The sequence below is a fragment of the Tyto alba genome, unplaced genomic scaffold (assembly GCF_018691265.1).
Source record: "Tyto alba isolate M040663 unplaced genomic scaffold, T.alba_DEE_v4.0 Super-Scaffold_8, whole genome shotgun sequence".
NCBI lineage: Eukaryota > Metazoa > Chordata > Aves > Strigiformes > Tytonidae > Tyto > Tyto alba.
Window position 1 is genome coordinate 6,243,732 of NW_024881329.1, and position 12,652 is coordinate 6,256,383.

Sequence of the window (12,652 nt, forward strand, 5' to 3'; positions counted from 1 at the left end):
AAAAAGGTAAAGCAAGGACCTATCATATAGATTTGTGGTTTGTGTGGGTGGTTTTTTTTTTTTGTTTTGGTTTTTTTTTTTTTTTTTGTAAAAATTGAGATGGAGATGTTAGGATGTCTCTTTCTTAATGTGGACATTAGACCTAACTGCTTTGTCTCATAGCAAATGAGACTCCACTGTTTCTGTGAAGTTAACATGTAAAAAAACTGAGGTAACATGTTAGTGAATCTCCCTTGTGTTTGGCCTTTTCTAGATGCTGTGACGTTTAAACCAAAATATTAATTCCACTGGCCTGAAAGTACCAACATCTTTCCCTGTGAAACTTTTTCTGATGTTATAGCAGCTGCTCAAGATTCTAAGGTGTAAGTTGAATGATTTTGCTCTTGTTACGCATCTTGATTTGATTGTTCCTTTTGGAGATGGTGTATTATCATCATATTGTTGTTACAGGTGACTCTGATGACAGTAGTTGAAATAACATAGACACCCCATAATGTGTTTGTAAGGTGGCAGTAATCTGATTATCCTTTCTGAAAGTAAATGCTTTAGTTCTTTTTACTTGTTGGTACAGAGTTAGTCATGCTGATACTCAAAAAATACAAGAATATGACTTTGACAGTTTGCTACTTGTTACAGTATTGTTAGCTGTGATAAAATTAAAGGGAAAAAACCCCCTGTGAGTAATAAACTGTATTTGTTTTTTAAATCTCTGTTGTTAGGAAAACTGTTCTGAGATCCTGTATAAAAATAAGGATGTAATGTGCTGTTTGTTTTTGCCAGCAGAGGAGATGCGTACTCTTTGGAGTGTCACCCAATGAGAATGACACTCTATGTAGTCAAATGTTTATTCACTTGCTCATATATTACATTTTGTCTGTCTGATGGCTTGTCTAATAAAGGTGAACATGATTGTGACTCCTCAGGTTGCCATGTGCACTCATAGACCTCTTAATCAAACTGAATTTCTAATTTCTCACTTTCATTATTTCCACTACGTTTTGCTATTGTGCAGATGTATTTTTTGTATGATTATGTATTTTAGACATTTCTTCTTTGCATCTAGCTACTATAATTTTATGAAACTCGTTTCCTCAGAATGTTGTTTTGTTGAGGGACTAGCCTTTCAAAGTTACTTGTAACAATGGCTTGTTTAATTTCTATCCTAATTTCTTATATAATTTTCTTAGAAATTTTTTGGTAAAATTTTGTTCAGTTGTCCATGTCTATGATTATCTAATCTGTTATTCTTTCACTGTATCAGTCCAGTTTATAGCTCTGAAAATTTTGATGGGTTCAAATCCAAGTACTGGTAGGATCATTTTGATCTGAAAAACTGCATATTCTGGTTTATATATTATTGTGGTACTTTAAAGATTTTCATGCCGTATGGAGTGCAGCAGCTTCCTTGTTTGCTGTAGAATTTGTAGTTGTCACTTGGGATATATTTTCTACACTGTGCTATTTTAAAAAATATTTGCCTATTGTTTTTTTCATATATTTTTCACTAATTTCAGAGCAGTTGACCCATTTTGACACCAACCAGACTACTACTATGTTAGTTCAAGAAAAAGTCTCTGAGAGAAGCATTTTTTTTCCATATAGGATGATATATAAAGTAAATTCCTTAGTGTATATGTTCCAATAGGTTTGCATAATTTTGTGTCCTAGAAAGTAGGATGCTTCTAGGTGAGGGACATTAAATGTCGACCTATCCTCAGAATTTCTAAAAGTAACTGAAATGTCTATATTTGAGAATTATTGGTCATCACTTGAGCTTTCTGATTTTTTTTTTTTTTTCTATCCATCCTGTCTTGAGAAATCTGAGAGTAACATCATTACTGCGTAGAAATTTTCACTTTTTTTGCCACAAATTTTGCTGGCAGAAATGAGTAAAATAAGTGAATTAAAGGCAATCGGGAAGAGAGACTTATTAATGCTCTTGCATATATGTTCAATGTTCTCAACGTGTTTTTGTTTATGTAGATCTTGAAAACTAGGAGCCAAAAGGAAGTTTATATTCTTGTATTCTCCCTTTGTTTTTCAGACTTTCCCACATCTAGAGCTGTGCTCATATTATTACTGTATGTGCAGGCACTGACAAAAATGTGGTGGGGGAGTCTTGATGCGAAATATTCTTGATACTGTTCTTCATAGCATTATTGTAAAATGGCTTTGGTACCTTTATACTTCTAATAGTTTAATTTCTGGTGGATCTTTAGTATGATTTCAGAGCCAGGCATTTTAAAAGAAACTGAGCTTCAAGGAAGAGACAATTGACTTTACCCCTAATCTGTTAGATAACGCTCAGAATCGTCAACATATAGAGGAAACATAGAGCAACAAAACTGGTAAGAGGTATCTTGTATGTGAAGGTGAGGATGTTAGCTGAAGGTGAAGACATTCCTTCTTTCTATTCTGGTAGACCTTCCTAGGATAAAAGTCAGATTCTGGTATGTTGAAATTTCCTTTTGAGGCTATGCTTTGGCAAGATGCTGTCTTGTTGCTTATAAAATGACTGAAGTGTCTACCAAATGCAAGTGCCAAGTCAAAATATGTTCTGTATTTTGGTAATTGTGCAGAAAGAACACCAGATGGTTCTGCTGATGAAGTGCTTTGGGTGGGATCACCAAGTTTTAATGGATGGTGAACTCCAAAGACTTAACTACCAACCTCCCTAACAACATACTTTTTATCAGAGTGGACAAGTTATTTTCAGACACAGAAAATGAAGAACTGTACATTTCTTTGCATGCAGCTGAATAAAACCTCCTTAGCTTCACTGTAGCAGTATCTGAGACTCAGAATACTTGGGCCTAATAGAAAGGGTGCCAAATTATGTTTCCAAAGTGGAAAAACTATATTATGAACAATACTGGTTTTGTTTAAATAGTTTGGTATTTTCCCAGCATGCTCAGTTTTCACAGTGTGCTGTTAATATATAATTCTCCTACAATATGAATATATCCCACATTGTGGTTTCAGGTGTATAATGATGATATTTATTTTCCACATCTAGTTTGAGATGGCTTGAGTGGTCTGTTCTTTTAGAATATTTTCCCATCAGCAGAATTTGGACAGAACACATTTAGAGAGTAGAGAAGCTAAAAAATTAACTAGCAGGTCACAGAGCACATTTTATATCTCCTGCAATGTTGCTTGATTTCATAAAGTAAGTCCATACAAGTTTGAAGTGCTGATTGATTTGCTTCTGAAACGTTAAAATTTGACTTTTAATTTTAATACCTTCCAACCAGCCCTAATAACAGCATAGCAATAATTTGTGTGTTGTAATCACAGACTTTGTATGTATTTGAATGTAGTGTTCTGCATATAATTTTTTTTCTTGCATTTGTATGATATATTTGCTAAATCTTAGTGATGTTAGAGAACCTTGTGATGATAGTATTTGCTTCCAGTTTTAGCACAAGAATAGTATTACGCTTGTCTGAAACTCTAGTTGCTATTGTCATCGAAGTCATTGAAAGTTTCACCATTGACTGTAGTGTGTGATTATAGGGTCAGCTTGTTTAAATGTATTTTGGATGAGGTGTAGCTGAGATAATGAAGTCAACTATAGCTATCACTTATATCATGCAAGTTCTTTGACTTCTGTAGGATTGTACTGGTGGTGCAACTGTGAAATGCTGTGAAATTTGAGTTTTATAAAATGCAAGAATCCAGCTTCTTATGTTGCCACATAGCAGTGAACAAAATCAGAAGGGCCTAATTGGTTATGTTTTCAGACCCCCTTATTGTGTCTGCAGGAGCCAGATTTTAAAGATTGTTGGGACTTGCTGTAGAGCACAGCTGCTTTTCCAGGTAGGGAGAGATATCAAGAAGAGTATCTTATATGATTGATGGGAGACTCCCTTGTTGGCATTGAGCCACTTTGTAAATTTTTTTATATAATTATCTCTTAATTTTTGTACATGCACTTAAGCAACTTGTGATTAGTTCATCTTAAAATTGGAGTCAGCATGCTTACAGAGAGGATTCATCTGACTTGTAAGAGTAATGTATTTTTTTATACTTATAACTTTTAAAATGTTTTAGTAGTATTTTTACTAATTTTTGCAAAGCTCTAAATGGCTGACATTGGGTTTCTGCTGCCTCTGATCTTATTGAGCAGAACCTTATTCCCTGATTTTTCAAGGAGGTGACTTGCTATTATGGTGTTGCTTAATTGCACAAATGACACCAGTACAGGGTGTTTGTATTAGAAATGCGTGTTGCTTGATCTCCATCCTAGATCCTCACATTACGGTTTGAAAGTTCCACAAACTAGATGTTGGCACTTGGTACAGAGGAAAATATAATCTAACTGTAGTATATTTTAATATTTATTGTCTTTTAAGGTACTTTAAAATTTAATCTGACAATGTTACTTAGGTGCACAATATATTCTTGTGGTGATTAATAATTGTAGTGTCTGACTTTGCAGTGAATTATCATGTATTGATAATTCAGCCAAGTTCATTACCTCATTGGGGTGACAGAATAAAGAGCAAAATCCTCGATCCATTAAAATCATTCTTGATTTGTCACAGAACTACTACAGCTGGGTTTTAACCCTGCGTTCCAAAAATAGACATTGCCTTCTTGTGAATTTAGGGCAGCCCCTAGAGTTTGATATATTTCTTTGAGGAACCATAAGTATTCACACTGAATAGTGTGTCTGCTGATATTTTCAAAATGCATGTCCTCTTAGAATTGTACACTTTTAAGACCCTTTCTGGCAATTTATACAGCACTCAGAAGAATGAGATCTTGAACATAGCTGTGACTTGCAGTACCACCCTAATGTCCTTAGCTAGTAAGAAAGTGGATTAAGTTATTTGAAAGCAAAAAGTAGTTAGCAATAAAGTAACTGAAATTATAAATGTGATCATTGGAACTATAGCTAATATTTTACAGTTTCTTAAACGAGAAAAGAGAAGAATAAGGATTAAAAACTTTGTCAAGTGGGAAAGATCTATTAATATGATTTTGGTTCTTGAGAGTGGCATTGACTAAGATTTTAAACATTTTATTTTTCCTTGATTTCCCAGGAAGTCTTCTTATATGGTTACTTATGTATAAGTAATTAACTTTGCACTGCATTCCAATGCCAGAAAAAGAGGGGAGGGTCACCTGGAAAAAAGAGAAATTTCTAGCTTAAAGAAGCAAAGTATGTCTAGTTAAAGTAAAATAGGGGAATCAGAAAATTTTGAGGAAAAAAAAAACAAAAAAAACACACAAAAAAAAACCAACCAAAAAAACCCAACCAACCAAACAAAAAAAAACAAACAAAAACCACCTCTACATACTTCATAGTTGCCAGGGAGTAGTTATAACTTGTGCTCTAATGATTTCTGATGGATGTTGCTGTAATGTTCACTCTGGTGTTCGTTAAAAAGAAAATGGAGAAAACACCACCCTAAAATTCCATAGCAATAGCTATTTCATTTAGCACAAGACAGAAACGTATTTGAAGTACTTCCTAAAGAACTTTATTTTTAAAGAAATATAAGTTTTTCCCTGTATATTTTTATTTTCTCCTTAATTTTCTTTTGTTTAGTTAAACCAGTGATAAGATCTTGTAATGAGACATGTCAGGCTGATGAGTTAATTTGGTGTAACTTTTAAGTTTGCTATCCAGATTAATGCGGACTTTGAGTGCATGATTTTTTATTTTTTTTTTGTTTGTTTTTAAGGTCAGTATTCCATTTACATTTTTTAAATATCACATGCAAAGCACCTAGTAGCCACCCCTCTAGCCGTCAGCTTTTCATTGCTGCCTGTCAGTACCATGCTGAGGGCAGGTGCAGATAGCCCGAGGCTCATAGATGTTGAGCAATACTAGTAAATGCCTGGAGATATGGTTTTATATGACTGCCTAAAGAGGCTGGGAATCATTTTCAGCATGTTGCCTTTAAGTTTGTAGCTTAGGACAGTCTGTCCTAAAGCGCAGGGCACCTCTGACTCCAATATCAACAGTTTCCTAGTATGTGGTCTCTATACAGTACAAAAACCAGGCTATGAACATAAGACTGATCTTTATAGACACATGGAAAGTAGTATGTTAGCATTTTAACCTGCTTGTCTGTCAATACCCATGACTAGACTTAATGTAAATTGGAGTTAGGGGTTGTCATATCATTTATTTTAATGGACAGTATTGCCTGCAAGGATTTCTGTCCATGGCAAAAATATTTCAGTTCTGGTTTCAAAACATCTTGCAGAAGTGAATGTTGCAGAAAAAAATAGGAAATCAGAATCTTCAGATAATAGGCAACAAGAAAAATTTTTGTTCAAAATCACAAACAAGATTCTGACAGAGATGTCGTAGATGAAAATCAGAAGAAACTAAGGCTTCACCTGGTTAAGTCTCCAGAGCTTGAATTCTTATCAAACTGGTAGCTTTATCATTGAAGGCAAATTTCTGTTTCAAGGTGTATTTTTTCCTTAATGAGACATAATTCTTTGCTTGCTTTTTAAAATAATGAAGTAGTCATGCTTTAGGGGAGACTGAAAGGAGTCTGAGAAGTTTTTATTTTGGGGGCTTGGTCAGGTAACATGGTTCATATTTTTTCATGTGATTTATTTGTCCAGCAGGTGAGAGTTAATTATCTTCAGGACTGTTGATTGTAGATAATCAGAAATAGAATGGTCTCTTGTGCAGAATACAAAGCCATAGCCTTCTGGTAGCACTCTGTGTGTCATATACTTGGAGAATGCTTTCTTACAGAGGATACATATGTAAAATGGGATTCTGATTGATTGAACGGATCCTCAAAGAAAGAAGTTTTATTTACTTACGATTATTGTAATGTGAAATTCAAATGAGAGCATCTGGACTTCCTATTCTCTGGTTATACTGTCAGGAGAAATAAATATAAAAAATTGGAGCTGGGAGGGGAAGTTAGTATTTGAGGTCTGTCTGGTTTATTTTTTTTGTGTTTTTTATTAAAAAAAAAAAGACTTAAGCTATAATTATTATGTTTCAGGATTTTTTTGGGGGAAAAAAAAAAAAAAAACAAAACCAAAAACAAAAAAAACAACAAACCAAACACCTTCCCCCCCCCCCCCCCCAAAAAAAAAAAAAAAAAAAAAAAAGAAGATATGTAGTAAGGAGGTTTTGTCCCTCAGGGAATCCAGAGAAGTATAGCTGAAAGCAGACGTTCTTCAGGCCTTCTGACTGATTTTTATGTCCTACTTAAATAGCTTTGAAAATCTGAGCTTCAGTAATATGGTACTCTCCAATATATAACCTTAACATTTTATCTGGATTAACACTAGTTTCAGTGGGAGCAAATGGCACACTTATATTGTAATATTACAAAATAGTTTTGTCAGAAAAAGAATGAGTTTGTGTACAGCTGACTTAGCTCCTGGCCATTTGGCTCACAACCTGCTTACATTAAATTCTGAAGGTAAGGGTACATTGTTGCATTTTTTCTTTTTCTTATTTTTTTTTCCTCCTTTAATTGAAACCATCATTTTTTTTTTTTTTCCCTGTTGTTTAAGTGCGCTATATTTATGACAGGTTGAATCTCTGATTTTCAGGGGATTTTCAAATCCAAGTGCTATATGGTATATTTATGCTGGAATTTTAAATATGGTAATGTGTTCCCATGCACTGGTATTATTGTTGATAGCTCTAAAATATCAACTAGACATTTGAGCTCTCTTACCATTTGTAGCTCTTGGAAATAATGGTAAAACTGGGCTTTCACAATTAACACTTCTCCCCTTCCCCTCATATATGTTTCTTTGCTTGAGGGCTTTAGCTTTCTGTTTAAGAGGTTTCTTGTTACTATTCCAAGCCTTGCTCATGCATATGTAGGTGTGTTACACTATCAAAAATTGTACCAAGGAGTTGCATCTGGTAAATGTAGTGCAAGTACAATTTAGTAGGTGTTCAAGTCAAAGTCCAGTGAAGAAACCTGATGAAGATGTGTCCTAAACCCTTTCTGTGATCTGTGTGCAACAGCTTCAGACTTTGAGCAGTAGCGTACAATAACTCAAAGCCTCTCATGTTGTTTAACTGTTCCCCGCTCTATATAATTCTTGAAGCTTTGTCTAGCAAAGAAAATACAGACATGGGATTTGTTTTTAAGTTTAACTCCAAAAAGACCGTTTATTTGCTGAGAGGAGGTCAAGAATTGTAGATAAAATATAAAAAAAAATATATATATAGTATATAAAAAAATTTGGGACAAAATTAATATGTACCTGTAAATATAAATAGTTGATCTGAATCACAAATCAATGCAATTCCATTCTGTTATGGAATTGAATTTCAGTTTAGTCCAATCCAGAGCTCATGAAGCTCATTAAAGAGACTTAACTGTGAGTTAAATTACAGTTTGAATAACATTTTATACTTTTTATACTGTCCTTTTCGGTCATATAACTGAGCTATAAGAACATGCCCTCTTTTAAACAAAGTAAACCAATTCTTCAGTAAAATTACTTTAAACATTGGTCTGAATATGAAAGAGCAGGGAACACCTGACACGTATTCAAAAGATAAAGGGAGCAAAACCCTACTAACAGTACTGTTAATTTTAATGCAATTTGTCAAGAAAAGATATATCACTGTGGTAGACTAACAGCTCCTGGTATGTGCGTTTTCTTCTTGCATAATGCAATTATTACATAATGATAATATTATATAATAAACAAAAACATTGTTATTTTGTGTTAAAGTTGTATCCGGACAACCCTTGTGAGATTGTATTACAGTGGCACCCTGAGACCCTGTTATGGTTGCAAGTGCCTGTACACACAGAACAGAATAAAAAAGTTAAAAGATTAAAAAGCTATCATTACAAAAGGAGAAAGTACAGTTGAGGCAGAGAGAGAGAGAAGAGAAAAAAATTACCAAATAATATAATGCAGGTCAATGCCAGAGCTTCCATATCGGTCTTTGTGCTTGATTTCAATGGTTGTGTGACAAATGTGAGTCTCTGAAGTGTGACCCTGGATGCCATTTCCACGCCATGTCCTCTGCACACCGTGGCTTCTCTAGGTGTAGAAGGTAACTTCCCAAGTGCAGTTTGTATTTGCTGTAAAACTCTCTCTGTGTTTAATATATCCTCTCAACAGTACTGCACATTGGAAGTTTTTCTGGTATTTGGAACACCAGTCATCCTTCTTGGGGCTTGTAATGCTGTAACTTTTAATTCTGGGCTCAATTTGCCTTGTAGTGCCTTCACTGCACGGATCTGTACACGTACATGGTACAGCAACACACCCGTTTTGAAAGCTTTCTCTGCTTTCTTTAATTCAATCATATCGATTAGGAATGACCCTGCTTGTGGCTATTAAAAGAGCATGTAGCCCACAAGAAGTTCAGAAGTGTTTTTTGTGTCACAGCTACATCATGTGAGTGGCAGTGGGCTGGTGCAGGAGCTGCTGGGAAATCTGAGTCCCTTGATGTGGGAGCAGGCAGCCAGCAGCGCTTACCAGCCTACCCCGGGCCGCTGAGGGGGCTTTTGCTATCTCTAACCCATGAGTTACAACTGGAGCTCCTCCTCCCCCTTCAGCCTTCCAAGCAGTGTGGTGCATGTCTTGTGGTTCTTATCTACTTGAAAGTATGAGTACAGAGCTTATCAGATCTGGAATGCTAGCCCCCTTCCTTTTATATGAAAGAATATAAATACCTATTTAGGTATTTCATCTGCACAGTGAATTAGGCATTTTTGGTGTTTTCAAGTGTAATTTTAGTGGCAAGTGTAATAATGCATTTAAATTAGTTGTTGGACATGTGCCGTCCTTTTTTCATCAAAATCCTTTTTAGTCTTAACCTGCTACTATGCTATGAAGTGATACAGCCAAGAGACCTTAATTGTGTATTCTGTGCTCAGGTCCTGTAGTGATTGGATGCTTTATAGCTATGCAGGCACATAGCAGAGGAACCTTCACGAGCTGCCTGTTGAAGACATAATGCAATTTTGCAAATGCATGTGTCTTTACAGAAGAGATCATAAGGAGCTCTTATAGTCTGTTATATAATATAATATAATGCTGCCAGATAATCTGTCTCTGTGGAGTGGTACCCTTCTGGGAGAGACGGGGAACAACTGTCTTGTGAACCACACTGTGGGTTTTGGCAAAAGTGGTGATGCTTATGGGGTTCCTTTTTTTAAGAGGTAGTTTACAGAAACACCATCTATGTTGTATGTATGTGTACGTCGACATGCTTTTTGTAGGCAGATGTGAGGTTGCTTTAAACTGGAAGTCATGTAGTTTACGTAAGTGCTAACCATAGCTAAACTGGATTAGAGTGGGTTTGTGGCCAGTCATCTCCGAGTGTGGGTAGAGTGAGCTCACATCTCCCTGCAAAACTCTGTGGAGATGTATCCTATTTTAGGAATTTTTTTGAGCCTCATTTCTGTAATAACGACATCACAGATTCTGGTACGTAGAATTGTAAAGCATCACTGTTACAGAAGGAAGAAACAGTAGCTCCTTCTTGTGAATAAGAAGCACAAAGAGACTCTTGCTGAAGGTTGAGCAGAAAATCTATAGCGAAGTCAGGGACTGAGGACAGAGCTTTGGAGACCAGTTTTTATATTGTACGCACTGTTGTTGTTGTTCTTACCTCACTGTGATGCAACATGTATTTTTAAATGACCACTTGTATAACAGGTGGTATGCTCTGATTCCTCCTTTGAACGTTCATTTGGCTGCAGTCAATGGAGTACAAAAATCCAAATGAGGATCAGTGCAGAGGGACTGGTCTAAAATGAAAAGCATTAGGGAAAGAGCATTGTGGTTTAGGTTTGGTGGGTTGTTTTTTTTTGTTTGTTTTTGGCTAATGTATGGAACCAAGGAGAATAAACAGTTTAGGAAACAAGCCAGCAAAGGCAGTAAAGTGCAATCCTAAACCACTGTCGAGAAGTGACAAAAAGGGAAGATAATAGGAAATTACTCATCTCTTTTGTAGAAAGTCTCATCTATAGTGATTAATTATTATGTTCACTTTCCTGTTTCAGAATTATCATGTATGAAGAGTGTTCCATGTGTAAATAAAACATTCTTCATCGAATCATCTTGAAACTATGCCCTTTACCTGAATTAAGTAAGATTTTTAGAAATCCAGCTCAAAGGATCTCATAATCAGCATATCTCTTTCATTTTTGTGATTGTGGCTAGGGACTTACAGGTCGTTAATGTTGTTTTAATTGTGAAATTTTAGACATTTCCAGGTGTGAAATTGCTATGTGATTCAGGCCCTAAATGTATAGCTTAATTTCTGTATTATTCCTTTTTCTCATTTTACATCATGCTATAATTCTGAAACTAGTTTTTTAACAGTTGTTGAATGGTACATATTTTAGTCTCAGCAGCCCACAATGATAGGCCACGTTCTCAAATGATATAACATGATGCCATGCTTTTTACTAAATAACTGCTTCCATTTTTTACTTGCAGGCTTCCTTCATGCTTACTGATGACTGTGCACAGAAAATAGAGACTACCTGTAGAGGGTCTATCTTAGAAGAATCAGAATATTTTAATTAAGGATTTTATGAAATTTGTTTTGTTTTGTTTTTTTTCCTGCTTTCCAAAAATGGTGAAATCTTATCTTCTGCAAACTAAAATCTCTTGGAGTTATTAATGCTGAAGGAGTTTAGGCAAAAAGAGGATTATTTTATAAATGACATTTGGCTATTTATGGAATTTTCTTTGGTTCATAACACTTAGGACATACAAGATCTTATAGTCATTTGGTGATGTACATAATCTGTTTTATGTCCGGTGTTCTCTTGGTGTCAATATCTGTTTGCAAGAGAAGAAAAAGCTTAGCTTTTTGAAAAGTGAGTTATTTTGAAAGATTCTCTGAAAGTGTTGGATGACTACATTATTCTTAGTCAAGTCAGTGAGAGACTGTTAACTTTATTAAAACTTCTTTTAAGCCAGGCCTATGACTTTTTGGTGTTCACAGAAATGATGTTAGTCTTATTTCACATTATCTGACATTAGGACACCTTTTCCCGTTTGAAAAAGAACAACCCCAAACAAACAGTCAAAACCATGAAAACTACCATGATGTTTGTTTTTGAGCAAACCTTTTCATTTAAAATGTAACTTTTTTATGGTTTTCTAAAACGGAATTTTTGAGGCAAAGGAGGAGATAACCAACTTTTGCTATTTTAATTGAAAGCGAATTGCCTCAATGCTCAGGTCCTTTTGTAAATACCTGTCTTTGTGGTTTCTTGTTTTCATGGTGTTGGCAGTTTGTGGTGTTTGGGTTTTTTATGCCGCTTTCCAAGACTTGGGAGCCCATGGTGTGTTACCTCTGGGTGTTTTCAACAGCAAGTGTGGCAGCAGTATAGCCAGCAAGTTCATATAAATCTGATACATTGCATCGGGTTTTGCACCAGTTTCTCTGTCTTGCAGCCATGCTTCAGCTTGGAGGTTGAAATGCTGATTAGTACCAGAGCACTGGAGTCATTGGTGTACAGATTTAGGTCTTTACACTGTGTTTTTCCTCTGCTGTCAAGTTTTCACACTTTAACAGAGTGGTAGAACAGAAAGTCAGCTATAGTACAGGAAAAAGAAAACGTAGTCTTTTTCATTTGCTTCACGTTATATGCCAATTTAAGTATGATACATCTTTTGGCAAAGGTACCTGAAATCAGAGCGTAAGTTGCTCTTACAG

At 35.4% G+C, this 12,652-nt stretch overlaps 1 protein-coding gene across 1 annotated transcript in view; it reads left to right on the forward strand.

Moving 5' to 3' along the window:
- The first annotated feature begins 275 nt into the window (after positions 1-275).
- SOX6 (SRY-box transcription factor 6) overlaps positions 276-12,652 on the forward strand; it is a 337,003-nt gene continuing 324,626 nt past the window's right edge. The window contains exon 1 of the mRNA XM_032984902.2: positions 276-362. The gene's annotated coding sequence lies outside the window, so the exon portion shown is untranslated. The remainder of the gene's footprint in view (positions 363-12,652) is intronic.